The sequence below is a fragment of the Dipodomys ordii genome, unplaced genomic scaffold, assembly GCF_000151885.1.
Source record: "Dipodomys ordii isolate 6190 unplaced genomic scaffold, Dord_2.0 Scaffold48, whole genome shotgun sequence".
Taxonomy (NCBI): Eukaryota; Metazoa; Chordata; class Mammalia; order Rodentia; family Heteromyidae; genus Dipodomys; species Dipodomys ordii.
Window position 1 is genome coordinate 10,864,647 of NW_012267264.1, and position 14,639 is coordinate 10,879,285.

Sequence of the window (14,639 nt, forward strand, 5' to 3'; positions counted from 1 at the left end):
AAAATGTTAAACATTGCCATTATAATACCCAGTTAGCTGTGTTAGAGAAGTAAAACTCATCATTATAAGCCAAAGCATGAGATACCACAAAACCTAGGTGACATAATTTATGATAATCATTATGTGAAAAAGTGACATTACTTATTAATTTATTGTAATTTATATTTATGCACTCAGACAAGAACACAAAATACAAGTCGTACAATGATTATTTCATAGGTAATAAAATAACTACAGAGATAATAAAAAAAGCCATTCTCAATAATCATTTGTTCATATGTATCAAAAGACAAATGTGCAATAGTCTTACAGTATATTGCAACTTTTGCTTTCTGGGAGATTGTGAGAAGTAGAGAATTGAAGACATTTTAAGTATAACCAGATCTGAAATGTAATTTTAAACCAATATTATGACATTAACTCTAAGTGAACATTGTCATTTCTTGTCATACCCTGAGTTTCCATCAGTTGTGATCCTATTGCTGGAAAGAGTATCTGAAGCTAGGATAAGTTGGAGCCCTTCTCATTTACAGCAACCAAAACAACTCTGTGAGGTCTAGGACTGACTTGGGCCTGCATACCTTTCACAGACTTTATATCATCTGGTCAGGATAGTGACATTTGTCTTTCCTGGATGAGACCCAGATCTACCATGCCCTATTTGGAGTTATTCTGAAAGAAAGCAGAATCCTCCAGCTCATTTCAGCTTGATTTCCTGTGATTTCTTCCATCACATCCTCTTCCTGGAGCTGTTAACTCCACGACCCATAGTATTTTGTATAATATTCCCTAGAAACGCTTAGATTTTTACCTAAATCATTCTTGCTGGATAATAATGGTTTGAGACTGAGATGGTAAGGTGGCCATGCATAGAGTTAAATTGGTACCTGGTACATCAGTGAGAACATTTCTGATTAAATATATCTACCATGGCATGCCTCAAGCTTTGACCTACTCCAATAAATCTTTATTTTTAACAGGAAACGAAAGTTCTACAGACTACTGTGTTTGTCGTCAACAGCTCTTCTCTGTCTTCCTCCCTCATACAGAATAATTTTCATAGAAACTAGGCAGAATAATACTTACAAAATCTAGAGCTTAAATAGGACACAAACAACGAAGGAAAAAAGTAGCTGTTATTTCCTGATTGCTCCTTCAACATTTTTAAAAATATTTTGCTCTATTCCAGGAAAAATTAAACTTCAAAGCAATGCTAAACTGTTCTCTCAACTTCAATTCCTACAAAAAAAAATTAAATAGGCCAGTTACTGGTGGCTCAAGCCTGCCTGGGCAGGACATCCTTGAGACACTTATCTCTAATTAACTACCAGAAAACAGGAAGTGGGGCTGTGGTTCAAAGTGATAGAATGCTGGCCTTGAGCAAAAGAGCTCAGTTCAGTGCCCAGGCCCTGAGTTCAAGCCTCATGACCAAAAGAAAATAAAAGTAAAATACATAAAACAAACATCTAAAACTAGGGTCAATGGTGTTCCTCAGAGGTTACCATGATTCAATCCTTGATTGAATTGATTCAATCCCAAGCACAAAGAAAAACAGAGAAAAGGAAAAAAAAAACCTTAACCTCCAAACTGTTGAGTTATTTTATAATCCTGCAGTATATTATTTTACTATAAAATGTCACACAAACACATATATTTCACATGCTACTTTCCTATGTGATTTGTTTGATATTTTCTTTTCAACATCTTGCTGATTTTCTTTTGTAATTACATTTATCTAATTTTTTTATTTTTTGTTTTTTTGGTCATGAGACATGAAATCTGGGCCTGAGTACTATCACTGAGCTCTTCAGCTCAAGGCAAACACTCTACCACTTGAGCCACAGTAGCACTTCTGGTTTTCAGGTGGTTTATTGGAGATGAGAGTCTCATGGACTTTCTTGCCAGGGCTGGCTTTGAACCGAGATCCTCTGATCTCAGCCTCCTGAGGAGTTAGGATTACAGGCATGAGGCACCAGCACCCAGATTAAAATGTTCTTTTTGATTAACCTTTTCTTTCTTTTTTTTTTGACACTGTGTTAACTTCAAGCACTTTGGTGGAAATTGCTTTTAAAGAAAAAAACTGCTATTCTTCCCTAAATTATTCACTTTCCATAGCCTTTTGTTTCCCTGTATCATCTTTTTCTCTCATTTATGCTAACAATTGTCTTCAAGTGATTGCCTAGAACACCTGAATGAAGGAGCAGCTGACCTGGCTAAGTTAATATACTTAGACTTTCTATCCCTGACTCATACTTTTCCCTCACAGAGTAAACTGACTTCCAGTTTTGTGTGAGGATCCATAGACTTTGCCTACAGATTCAGGTCACTTCTAACATCAAGATGGTTTGATCTAAGATGGGAACTCCAATCTGTCTTTAGAAAAAAAAGTAGCTTCCAAAAGAGATTAATTTTACCTCAACATACATAAGGTGAAAAGCTGCTGTATGGGGAAAAACTATGAACATACTCTACAGGTAGTCTCACTGATGGTATTTTTCCCACCAGAATGGGACTCCAGCTTGCTAGGCTTGACAATACCCTGCTGAGTAATGTCTCCAGCCTTGGTTCTCACTACTCATTTTTAGGACAAGGTCTTGCTGAGTGCCGGAGCAAAGATCTATCTATTTATAGGCTTCTTATCATTGCTGGGGTCTCGGCTAGGCTTGTACTACCCCACTCAGCTTCCTTTCTATGGAGATGGAGTCTTGAGGACTTTTCTGCCCACATTAGCATGGTACTGTATTACTGTCCTCCCAATGTCAGCTTCACATGTAGCTTGGAATAACAGGTGCATACCCCTATGCCTGATTACAGGTTGATGTGAGGTCTCCTGAACTTTTCTGTCTGAGCTGGTCTCAAACCTTGATTAGCAGCTTCAAAGTTAGCTGGGATTACATGTGTGAGTCACTTGTACCCAGCCTTTTCACTTTTACTACCTAGTCTTCATAGAATGTTTATGCATTGCAATATAATTTAGACAATATATTAAAGAATATACATTTTGGAAAATATTTTCCAAAAAATGCATTTATGTTTCCCAAACTCAATATACTTTAAATCAAATGAAAGAGAAAATATGGAGGTTCCTTCCTTCCTTCCTTCATCCCTTCCTTCCTTTCTTCCTTCCTTCTCTCTCTCTCTCTCTCTCTCTCTTGATTTCTTCCATCCTTTCTTTCATTTTTTTGTTTTTTTGGTCTAAGATCAGGGCTCAAATTCTATACCTGGTGCTTTTGCTCATTGGCTAGAGCTCAACGAATTGTCTTTCAAAAATAACTGGTAACAATGATAAGATGTACCTTGAGATTTATTCAAACATAATTATGATAAATATAAAACTCTCATCATCATATGTAAGTAGTTTTAAAAATATTTCATGTGTTAACAAATGTCTATGATTTTGCCAGAGCTTGGAGAGCAGTTTACTATCTCAAACCAATTGTTTTTCAGTGACTATATTTTCACCATTTTACACATTAATATAAAAGTTTTCTTTTCTTTTTTTTGGGGGGGGGGGTCAGGTCGTGGGGCCTGAACTCTGGGCCTGGGCACTGTCCCTCAGCTCTTCAGCTCAAGGCTAGTGCTCTACCACTTGAGCCACAGCACCACTTCCGGGTTTTTTCTTTTTGCTTATGTGGTGCTGAGGAATTGAACCCAGAGCCTCAGGCATGCAAGGCAAGCGCTCTACCACTGAGCCACCTTCCCAGCCCTATAAAAGTTTTCTTATGTGTAAGTTGTTTAATATTTTACTTAGGTTCAGGAAATTGGTCAGGAATTTTAAGTTGATATAATTATTTTCAATTAAGTGAGAATATGCTCATCATTAGTATTTTCACGTGGAATATCTAATTTTTCAGATACAAATTTTACAGTTAACTAAAAGAGGCTTGTGTTACAAATTCTGTTGGGAATTTTTCTCATTCTTCCTTAGAAATTTTTGTTTTAAAATAGTGATATTGTATATGTCTTATAATATAGGTATTATATTATGGTAGCAAACAGACAAATAATTTAGAAAAGCTAAAAATGTATCTAGGAGCTAGAGGGGAGAAATGCTTTGTAAAAATAGTATGATCAGAAAGTTATGCTATTTAGCCGGGCATCTGTGGCTCACGCCTGCAATCCTAGCTACTCAGGACACTGAGATTTGAGGATCACGGTTCAAAGCCAGCCCGGGCAGGAAAGTCCATGAGACTCTTCTCTCCAATAAACCACCAGAAAGCTGGAAGTGACACTGTGGCTCAAGCAGTAGAGCGCTTGCCTTGAGCTGAAGAGACCAGGGACAGCACCTAAGCCCAGAGTTCAAGTTCCACAACTGACAAAAAAAAAGTAAAGTTATGCTATGATTTAAATAAGTGTTCCCCAAAACTCCATATATTAAAGGTTGGTCACCCCATTAAGTTCTATTTTAAGGAGAGGAATAATGGAAGAACTAGTTGCAGATTACTAGAAGCCTGGCCTCAAAGGGATTATGAGAATTTGGTCCCACCTTTCTCTCACTCTGTGTCCATGAGATGTGTGGTCTTCTTCTCTGATGTATTCTTTCCATTGGGCTTACCTAACCTGAACCCTAAAAGCAATAGATCCAACTAACCAGGGACTAGAACATCTAAAGCTGTGACTTAAATAAATCTTTCCTTTTCAGAAATGTTCTCAGGTATTTTTCCTTAGTAGTAAAAAGCTGAGATACAGGGCAGTAGATAACTATTTTGGAGGGAGTATTCTAACTCTAAACTGAAGATTAATTTACACTATGATATAAAGGAGACTTAGTAAACATTGGACTAAAAAGATAGTGTAGAAAGTACACTACAGAGTTATAGTAAGACAAACATATGATGCTGAGAAATAAACAACATATAGATAAATGGAACAAAATAGAGAATTAAATAAGCCCAAATATCTATTACCATCTGACTTTTGGCAAATGTGCCAAAAATGAGATAGAAAAAAATACAAACTATCCAACAGTGTTGAAAAACTTGGATATCGACATGAAGATTGAAACTAGATCCCTTATTCTCACCCTTCATAAAAAATCAAATCAAAATGGATCAAATGCCTCCTTATAAGACCTGAAACTTGAAAACTACTAGAGGAAACTATAGAGAGAAGAGATAGGCCTAAGCAATGATTTTCTGAATAGCAATCTACTTCAGAAAATGAAAGCAAGAATTGATAAATGGGTTTACCACAAATTAAAAGAAGCTTCTACACAGGAAGAGAAACAATCTCCAAAATCAAAATAAAGAACACAGAATGTGTGAAAAAATATTTTCCAGTTACTAATCTCCCAAAATTAAGCACCAAAATAACCAATAATCCAATAAGCAGATGGACATTTGAGTTAGACATTTCTCATAAGAATAAATAAAAATGACAAGAAATACAGGAAGAAAAGATGGTCAGAATTGTTCTCATCAGTAAACAAACTATAGCAAGTGCTGCTAACAATACATAGGAAATATAAAAGGCAAGAAATGCAAAGGATGTTAGTCAAAAATCTAAAACAAGAACTACCACTTCTAGGTATATAACCAAAAGATTGTAAATCTGCACACTATGGGGATACCTGGACAATTATATTTATAGCAGCTCTAGTCACAATAGCCAAGTTATGGAATTGGCCTAGATGCTCATTAACAAATGTACAGATGAAAGAGAATGTGGTACACACACACACACACACACACACACACACACACAATGGAGTATTATTCTGCATATAAAGAAGAATGGAAGCCTGCCATTGCAGGAAAATGGACAGAACTGGAGATCACCCTGCATCTTTTTTTTAAAAAATGTTTTTTATGTGAAAATACTGTACAGAGGGATTACAGTTACATGAGCAAGATAATGAGTACATTTCTTACCCAGCATTGTTGCTTCTTCCTTTGTTTTTCCCCTACCATCCCATCCCTCCCACCTCCTCAACTACACCCCCACTCCCCAACCACCCCACCCCCCACTTAAACTGTAAAGTTCATTTTTCGACATACAAAGCAACAAAAAAAATCACATGGTACCTTATAAAAACATTAGAAACAATAGCAAGGAAGAAAAAACCCACTTGTGTCCCCCATGGTTTCCCTTATTTGCAATAACAAGTATATGCCTGGGATAAGCAGAAAAGCTCAGACAAGATGGTACTAAATGACATGAACCCCAAGATAAAGTCACTCTGCATCTTGTATATACATTTTTCTAATTTGGAGAAGGGAAGGGAAATAACAAAATGATGAAACAATGATACAGGTTGACCCATTGTAACAATGAGATGTACAAGACATTATGTTGAAAAGGAACTTCATAATTTTGGGAGGGGGAGGAAGGGGTTGAGGAGATGGGAAAGAAGGGATGGTAGGGGAAAAAGAAAGGAAGGGGTAGCAATGCTTGATAGGAAATGTAATTATTACTTTATTCATGTAACTCTAGCCCCTCTATACAGTATCTTTACATTTATAAAAATATATATTAAAAAAGTTCTGAAGACAAATATCATATTTGCTCTCATGTGGAATGTAGTTCTAAAGAAAAATTGTATTAACAGAGAAAGAAAACTACTTGGCCTTGAGAATCAGTAGGAATGAGGAGAGGGTAAAGGAATGATTATGTGGGAGTGAATATGATAAAAGTCCATTGCATGCACACATGAAAAAATGTGAAAAAAATCATTAAAATTGTAAAAACAAAGAAAGGGCTAAGGTACGGAACCAACCCAGATGCCACTCAGTGGATCAAGAAAATGTGAGATAGATAGATAGATAGATAGATAGATAGATAGATAGATAGATAGATAGATAGATAGATAGATAGATATGTACATATACATGCATTTATACATACATATATATATGTACAATGGAATTCTATGCTTCCATCAGAAAGAATGACATTGCCCCACTTGCTAGGAAAGACTTGGAAAAAATCATTAAATGAAATAAGCCAGGCCCAAAGAAACATAGGTCCTACGGTTTCCCTCATTTGTAATAATTAGTATATGTCTAGGACAATCCTAAGAGAGGATCATAACAGCTCAATAGCTATCTACATATGTCCAAATAAAATGATGCTTATGGAAATGAATTCCAAGATGTGGAAACAAGAGTTTTGTTGCTGTTGTTGTTTGTATGAACTATATGAAGTTATTTCTTTTTTCTATATTTTTTTCCTTTGGTTTATCCCCTGATGTCACTGTTTTTGATTTTGGTACACTTGTGTATATGATTATCTGATTTGGGGACAGGAAGGAGAATAACAAAATGGTGAAACAAAGGACAAAAGGGTGAACCAATGTAACAGTTATAATCACAAAACACTGTGTTGGAAATGAACTTTTACAACTTGGGGTAGAGGAGGTGTGGGGGGGAAGGAAAGTGGGAGAAAAACAAGAGAGGGGTGACAATGTATAACAAGCAATGTGCTCATTATCTTATGTAACTGCAACCTCTTTGTATATCACCTTTACAATAAAATAGAATAATTTTGTTTAATCCATGGCCCCAAGCCTTCCCCTATTGCTTAATCTCTATTCCAGTGTTTTTTTGTGTAGACACAACCTAAATAACCCAATTCATTTCTGTTTCATTTCAAATGAAAAACTTCACTATCATACAGCAAGAACAGAGTGGTGAAGGCCTGAAAGGTAAGTAGAGAACATGGAGGAGTGGCAGCTCATTTCAGGGTAAGATGGGCAATGAAATCACATATGACTTGGCAGAACTGCAGAGAGAAACAAGAGATTTACAAATAAAACCTCAAGGTGGGAGAAGACACAGTCCTCTTCCTGTGACTATGTTCTCAATGCTAATTTGACAAAGATGCAAGAATCTTCAAATTATGGAGGAGAAGTTTTCTAACCTTTAGCCTAGTATCCAATTACAGTAAGAGGATGCAATAATAAAATATTCCAGAATGAAAAAAAATACAAGTAGAGAATAAAAATCAGAGAAAATTATTCCAGTGATGAGCAGATACTAATGAGACCACAGTGGGAACACCATCTAGTTGGTGGAACCTTGTTAAAGGAAAGAAATCTTTAAAAAAAAATGAAGAGGAAAGTTTTGAATCACAACATGAGTCAAGTGAAAGGTGGATTATAGTCACAAATATATAGCTAAAAGACATTAGCACCCTTTAACCTACAGTGGAATCTGACAAAGGATAAAATATAGATTCTGTAGTGTTAATGGGACATGTTTCCAATCAAAGTTCTGGATACTTCAGTGCAAGACACAAATAAATCTGTTTACATGAGATGCAATGATTGTGGACATGTATTAAATAGGAATTATAAAAGTTGAAAACAAGAAAAAAAGTATTTTTAGTTTTAGGGACAGAGACTATGACAAAAATAACATGGGTAATTTCTAAAGGAAAAAAAAAGGGCTGGGCACGTGGCTTAGTGGTAAAGTGCTTGCCTAGTGTACATGAAGCCCTGGGTTCAATTCCTCAGTACCACATAAACAGAAAAAGCCAGAAGTGGCACTGTAGCTCAAGTGGTAGAGCACTAGCCTCGGGCCAAGGAATCTCTGGGACAGTACCCAGACAGGCCCAGGACTGGCAAAAAAAATTTAAAAAACAGAAAACAGAAATTCATTGTTAGAGGTCTATGTTAACTAATAAATGGGGGGAAAATCCTATGGCATCTCAAAAAGTGATAGATGTTTATCATTTGTTCTGCATTATCTCAGTTCAGCTGAGTAAGGTCTAATGAGCTATAGATAAGATTGGATCATTTCCACTTGGGGATTTATTTGGAGAGGAAAGAAAGTAATGGAAAGTAGTCAGGGTGTGATAGGAAAATTGGGGACAATGGTTAAGCTGTTGTACAAAACATAGCAGTCATTAACTGCTTAAGCCATCAGGACTTGAGATGTCCTGAAATATGTCCTATAGGTACAGTGAACTGCCTTTCCCTATATCTATCTGCTCATGTAACCCAAAGCAGAGCTTAGTAAGCTTTGAGAATAGCAGCTCTTTCTCTACATGTCCAAAGGAAGAGAATCAGTCAGTAGGAAAGGCTTTTGAACTTACTGCTATACATTGAGTGAGTGATTAGTTTTGTCTGATTTCAGCCATCTCTGGCACCTTCACACTTGACACTATGTTCCTAGGCCCCCCTGTTCCTAATGTAGTCTCAGGAGAGAGAAGCAGAGATTTAGACTCAAACTAATGCTTCTATTTTTTCATGTCTAAATCCTAAAGAAGTAACCTTAATGATCTTTACTGAATAGGAAGTGGATGGATGGTAAGGCATATATTCAGGATATAGCTTTAGTACAGATGCTGTGTTAAAGGCACATCCTTTGCTAGGCCATTCCAAGAGCAGTTTGATCAGGAGTGGGCCATGATCTCTCAGGGAGCCTGCTCCTGATAAAACTGCCAAAGGACACGTTAGCCACACGAAGTCAAACAATCATTGTATCTATAATTTTTTTTAACCAGCTACCTACTTTGTCTGAATGCATTTGAAATCCATGACTCATTTTGAATTAGCATAAGTCAGTAAGAATCTCTGCTTATCTATTCACTTTAAAAGAAACATCAATGCATATGAGGATGAAATTTAATAAAAAGTATTGATGGGGCAACATTCACATTCTCTCACCTCTTCCCCTGAGAAGGGAACTGGAGTTAATGCTGTAAGGACAGGAATAGCATCATTTGGGTATCACATCTCATACATTGATCCTCTGGAGCTTTGAACAAAGAACAGAACATTAGTCCCCTCGTTGCCCAAGGAAGATGTTAACCTGTACCTCTGTAAGAGCGGGGACACCACTAAAGTCACCTTTCCCCGCTGGACGGGCCAGCTGCCAACTGTGAATGGGAACTTGGTTAGAGTAAAAGATTCTTTGTCAGGAATGTGGAAATGGTGACATTAGGGACTAGTCTGGGCTAGAGGATAAAGCTTCAATGAAATTTGCAAGTTCATTTTGGTTTATATGCCCGTTGGAGCTGAGACATTAAATGCCGACGGCTTTTAATCTAGGTATTTTAAACACTACTTGATACCATGGACTAGTGTCACTCAACAGAGAGTACTTCAAGGACAGAGCTATCTCTGAACCAGAATAAGACCCCAGGAAGGCTGATTCAGCCCTGAGCATTTGGGACAGGGTTATTTTCTTTTGTTTCAACATTCACTTTTGAGAGAACTGGCTTTTCTCTTTGCCCCTGCTGGAGAGCTAATAACTTCCTTCACGTTCACCTTACTCTAGTCCCTCCACACAGACCAGTCCAGCTGACATAGCCTGCACATGTGCTTTATTTACACTTATTTCCACCATTCACTTACTCAAGAGAGACAGAAAAATAGCCCAAATCATAATACTAGGGAATGGGCCAGGTATGGTGAAAAATAACAACACAGAAGAAATAACCAAGTAGACTAGAGGCTGAGCATTCAGTATTAGAGAGCAAGACACAGGCAATACATGCAGAAGATTACAGCCAAACCCTTTCTCATCTCAGGCAGCTCTATTTGTTCCTGAGATTTCTAAAGATGCTCTCATTCCCTACACACATCTGAGAGTTCCACTGTGGATAACATTGAAAATAAATAATCCAAATCACCTTGGCCATATTAACTCTGCAATCCACTTTACTAGTGAGATAGAATTTACTTCAGGCCATCTAGGTCAATAGCCTTAAAGAGGGAATTCCAAAGATGAAGGCTCTCATAGAAAATGCAGAGCCTTCAGACCTGTGTAGTTCTAAATCAGAGGGCTTAGCACCTCCAAGCCCTCCAGCTGCTGTGAGGGCAAACCCAGGAAAGAGGTGGTCATTGGATATAACCTAAATCTCCTCTCTGCTGCCTCTTCCTCAACCCTGAAACAGAATGCTGTTGAGGTCTGCTACCTTGATTCCCCCTGACAGCAAAGAGACCACTCATGAGGTATGGAAGCCTGGAGGGAACAAAGGCAAGTGTGGACGTGTGTGAGCTCATACTTTGGTATGATGAAAAGTAGGTACTCTTCAAAAGGTCTGCTCTGTGGCAGAGGGGCTCGTTACTGAGAGCAGAGCTGCACTGCCCACACAAAGGCAGGTGGGGAGGGAAGGGGCTCAGTGAAGTTAGAATAGAGACAATATGGAACCAAAGATCGTTGAATCTTAAATCTGCTGGCTGCAAGCAAAGCCATTTAAAACTGTTGGTATGAGCAAAGAGCAATGATCAGACTTGGCTGGAAGAATATGTTTTCCAGTGTACTATCACTAGGTAGCTTTTGTATTAGTTTTTGGAAACATTGGTTGAATGTTTTTATATTTCTAAGCCAAACTTAAAATGAGACTGTGTAGCAGCATGATGCCCACCCCAACAAAGATGGCCAGATCTTTACACTAGGACCTTGTGAATCCATTGTTACATCGCAAAGAAGAGGCAGGCTGCGGATGGAATTAAAGATGCTAATAAGCTGAATGTAAAAGAGGGAGACCATTCTGGATTATCCTAATAGGCTCAGCATGATTGCAAAAATCCTTAGAAGTAGAAGAAGCAGGAAGGCCAGGTCTGTGATGTGATGTGAGAAGGACTCTACCTGCTGTTGTTGGCTTTGAAGATGGAGAAGAGTGCCACAATCCAAGAGCCACAGGACCAAAGGCTTCTAAGAACTTTAACAGGCAAGGAAACAGATTCTCCCCTAGAGCATCCAGGAAAACCTGCAGTCCTCAGAAACTGTGGATTTAGTCTATTGAGACACATGAACAGATGCTGGATGCTAAATTCATTTTGTTTTAAGGTCCTGAGTTGGTGGTAATGGATTATAGCAGAAACGAGAAATGAACACTGAGCCCCAGAGCCAGCTAGACGTGTAAATGTGTAGTTTTTGCATTAAGCTTTGTCTTTGATAATGAGGGGCAGGAAATCCACATACACTTAGGGAAAAGAAAATGGAATTTGTTGTCTAAGTGGAAGTCATGTTATTCTTTCTGCTTGGTCAGCCAGCTAACATCCAGGTTTCATCTCTTGCTTTTTATGTGGTAGCCTGTTGGGAATGAAAACAACATTTAGCACTTATTAGAACTAGTTTCTAACACATAGTCAATTCCAACACCATGGGGCTAAAACTAAAGAATGACTTGTTTAGTGATCAGCCAAAGGTAGCCGAACGTAATTTAACCAAGAGACTAGCAAGGGGATGAGACAAAAGTCAGCAAAAAGAAATAACAGAAGAAAGTAAAAGAAAACAAAGAAACACAGAAAGAAGGAAAGAGAAAGAAAGAAAAGGGAAAAAGAGAGAAAGGAAGGCAGGAAAGCAGGAAAGAAGCAAGGAAGGAAGGAAAGAAGGAAAAAAGGAAGGAAAGACAATAATAGCAGAAAAGGGTTGCTTTTGCAACTGTGCCAGATTTAAGACATTCAAAAGTAAATGTTGGGAAAGAAAACAAGAAAAGGAGTAGTAGATTTCCAAATCACCAGCAAAAATTGACTTTGGATGAGAATGTATAAAATGAAGCATACTTGGTTAAATATACAGTAAGACCCCACTTTTCTTTTAGATTTAGACATGTTATATTAGAAAATTAGCTGGCAATGGTGGCTCACAACTGGAATCCTAACTACTAAGGATCTGAGAATAGCAATTCCAAACCAGTCTAGACAGAGAAGTCCCTGGGACTCTGATCTCCAGTTAATCACCAGAAAACTCGAAGTAGACCTGGTAGAGTGCTAGCCTTGAGTAGAGAAGCTCAGGGACACCACCTAAGCCCTGAGTTTAAACACCATGACAAAAGAGAGAGTGGGGGGGGGCAGAAGGAAGGAAGGAAGGAAGGAAGGAAGGAAGGAATGAAGGAAAGGCCTTTTAATAAAGACTCTAAGATTTGGCCTCTCAAAATGTGGCTTCTCTGTATTCTCACCTTACAACAGCACATAACTATTTTTTAGCAATATCCTCTGGCAGAAAGCAACACTTGACATTCTTGGAACAGCCAAGAAGAGAGAGGCATTCCTGGTATAAGGTAGGATTTGTTGTATATATTGACTTTATCATGTGCATCTCAACGATTTTTACTAGCCTATGTCCCCATTATATTTTCAACAAGTGTCTAATGGGAACTGAACTTTAAGACGGAAGATGAGCAAGTGGGTGAACCCTGGGGCGTGGTCCCCTTTGAATGAGCAAGCACATTTTCAACACAATTGGCTGCCTAATCATGTGTTGCAAACTTGGCTGATGTATTTTGATGTGTAAGCAATTATGTTTCTGCTAAAAGCCTTGGTTGGTAATGCTTTTGTTCTTCATTTCTTACAACTGAACTAACAGAGGGAAAAAATTGTTATGGAAATGGTTCTCGGTATGTTTTGTTTTGCTTTTTAACTTTTCAAAACATTTTTCAATTAAACATGCCAACTGATCTAAGGTTTATTACACCTACAAACACCACACAAAATAGATAAGTGAGAGAAAAACAGAAGGGTAATAAAGTAGCTTTATAATTTAAAAACAAAAAGCTTCTTATGGAAAGCCTATATGTTTGCATTAAACCACATCAGTTATCTGGGATTAATTTTACTTGGTATCAATCTGAAGTAGGTACAGTGGAGTTTTTTTGTTGTTGGGTTTTTTGGTTTGTTTTTTGTCAGGCATGAGGCTTGAAATCTGGGCCTGTGCTCTGTCCTTGAGCACTTTTTTTTACTCAAGACTAGCACTCTACCACTTTGAGCCACAGCACCACTTCCAGTTTTCTGGTAGTTAATTGGACATAAGAGTGTCATAGAACCCTAATTGTCTTTGACCCATGCTCCTCAGATCTTAGTCTCCTGAGTATCTAGAATTACAGGTGTGAGCCATGCATACCCAGCAGGTACAGTGTTTTGAATGTTGAGGGTATAGCACATATTATCTTTGAATTGAAAAAAAATGTTCCTTCAAGTAAGCATTTGTCAAATATTAACTTACTTTCTAAGTCACTTGGGATTTCATGAGATGAGACTTCACCTTGAAAAGAACCACAGACTAAATATTTTCCTTTCCAATATGCAGTCCTATCACAGCCTCCACTAAGATTTTTGTCGTCCCTACAACAAACTATGTTGCTAATTAATTTCAAACTCTCACACATTCATTCAATGAGGGACACAAACAGCACTTGGGCTGTTACCTGACACCATCTGAGAAATTAAGTAGATCATAAAACAAATTTTAAAAATAGCCATATTTGTCACCAAAAAATGAAATGAAATTCAGGACTTCAAGAAACTATGTTCCTTAATTACTTCTTGAATAAATCACACAGTCTGTTTCTGGAATCCTGGTGATCTTGATGGTTCATAATTTCCAAATTAAGTGAGCATTTATTATTGTTCCTTTATTAAAGTGGTTCTTTGGGCAATAAACAGTGTGTTCTCTGAAATTGGAATAGCAGAAGTTCTGCTGCATAATTCACACCAGAAGAAGGCAAAGCTAACCATGATCTCAGGTTAGGATTCTCTCTAAGTGAGCCAGGAAGCTAGAGAAAGTTAGCTAAATTGGGAGGGATTAGCCAGGGAGGGTCTAATGGTGAAATGGATATAAGAATGTTTTCCATAGACCAAATTCAAGCTACTCAGTAAAATTAAAATGGACTTACTGCACATCCTGCCTTACCATGGCAGTAGGAAGTCAAACAAGACCTAGACTTAGACAAAGAGCAGCAAATGACTG